This window comes from Pinus tabuliformis, chromosome 7 (assembly GCF_031772625.1).
Source record: "Pinus tabuliformis cultivar Carrire ecotype Pingquan chromosome 7, CPIR1, whole genome shotgun sequence".
Taxonomy (NCBI): Eukaryota; Viridiplantae; Streptophyta; class Pinopsida; order Pinales; family Pinaceae; genus Pinus; species Pinus tabuliformis.
The window spans coordinates 1,229,828,971-1,229,830,725 of NC_142293.1; the positions used below are offsets into that span (position 1 = coordinate 1,229,828,971).

Below are 1,755 nucleotides of genomic sequence, written 5' to 3' on the forward strand. Positions count from 1 at the left end.
AACAGTAAATATTAATTCATGACAATTTGCAATCCCAAGGGCATGGTTTTATGCAGTCTACTCTACTCCAATTTGCTTTGAGCACCACAGATATCAAAAACTGAAGGCAAAGTAAAGGGGGCATTGAAATAATATTACTCTATATTCAAAGAGTTGTCACATAATTTCCAGACATGCATTGGAAGATGTACATATATATGGAAACAAATAGAATACATACATGTCTGGTATGGTCAAATTCTCCACAATCTAAATATCACACCATGAGATAGAACATCAGAATCGACTTGAGGATAATCTAGTGACAATAATGGCTCAGTATAGAAGTGGAAACATTTACTGGTGAAGCATAAATGTCCATACCCATTTTGCAAACACTAGTTTCTCTAGTATGGCACTGCAACCTTTTCTATACCAATCCACTTGGGATGAGATTAACCACGGATTGATTCCTAATGTCAATATTTCAAGGCTAGGGTTAGGCCTTGGGAAATTATTAGCACATTCATCTTGTATTGTTTTCTTTTGGGATGACAATTTCCCCTTTCTAGGCGGTCCTTTAGAAAGAGAAGTAGGAAGTTAAAGTATGAAACCAAGCTCTGTATAGTCCCTCGGCCAAGAGTATGTTGAATGGCCTTGCAGAAAGGATTAGAGAGAGAACAAGTGGGCCAACAGAAGGTGGTAAGGGTAGTGATGGTGATGACGATGGCAATGGTAGAGGTGGTGTAGGAGATGATGAAGCTGATGGTGAACAAGAGCACCAATTTCTACTACCTCTATTGACTATGGCATTTGTAGATTTTAATTTAGGGTATTGTATAACTGTCTGGGTTATGGATGGAAATACAAACAACATCTTCTTGCGAACAGGTTGTGGACTCTTTTTTCTCCTCATGCAACTGATTATTAGAATCCTAAATGACGATATAAAACTGGAGGGAATGCACACCACACATAAATTTTTGCTGAGGAAATGGTGTATATGTAGGAAACCTTCCTCAATTATATCCAATTTTTGTTCTGCAAAATCGAGATCATTGAGTATATGCAAAGTGTTGTTCCTTGATGCTCATGTATGTCTCCCATGTTTTCCTTTTCTTCTGAATATGTTTTTGTAGGGAAATGATCTCCTCCCCTTATTCTCTATCTCCTATAGGTGATATATGCAGTGCACTTTGGAAAAATTCAATCCTCTTAATCAACAAGCTCACATAATCACTAGCTCTGATACCATTGTAATGTAACCAGCCACTATGAAATGCAAGTTGTAGTCCCTGGTCACTATGAGGTGCAAGATGACAACACTAGTTCTCTCTTTTCGTTTTCCTTTTTAAGATTTGTTGACTGAGATTGTGTGGTTTTTATCTGGTTGACTACTAAGTGTATGGATTGTTTTATAGGAATAGATTGTTTTAAGGGTTTCTTTTATAAATTTGTTTGCAAGCATGGGATACCATTCATCACAAGGTAACGATTACAAATAATAGAACAAATAGAATTGTAAATTATCATTGCCATTAACATAATCATAAACATGCCTGAATAATTTCCGAGATAATAGATTGTTGATCTGAAGCTACCATAATGGTCTGGTGTGATTATGATTACATAGGTGTTGCACACTCTTAATGGATCTAGCCAATCAATTGCACATTTGGTATGATATCTCATATCGAGAGCTCCTGGAATGGCTAACTTCTATGTAGTGTAGATTTGGTTTACTCCTTGTGGATGTGATAAATTCAATGATGGCCT

At 36.6% G+C, this 1,755-nt stretch overlaps 1 pseudogene; it reads left to right on the forward strand.

The window, feature by feature from the left end:
- Positions 1-310: 310 nt before the first annotated feature.
- On the forward strand, positions 311-1,406 carry LOC149251820 (uncharacterized; annotated as a pseudogene).
- The last annotated feature ends 349 nt before the right edge of the window (positions 1,407-1,755 follow it).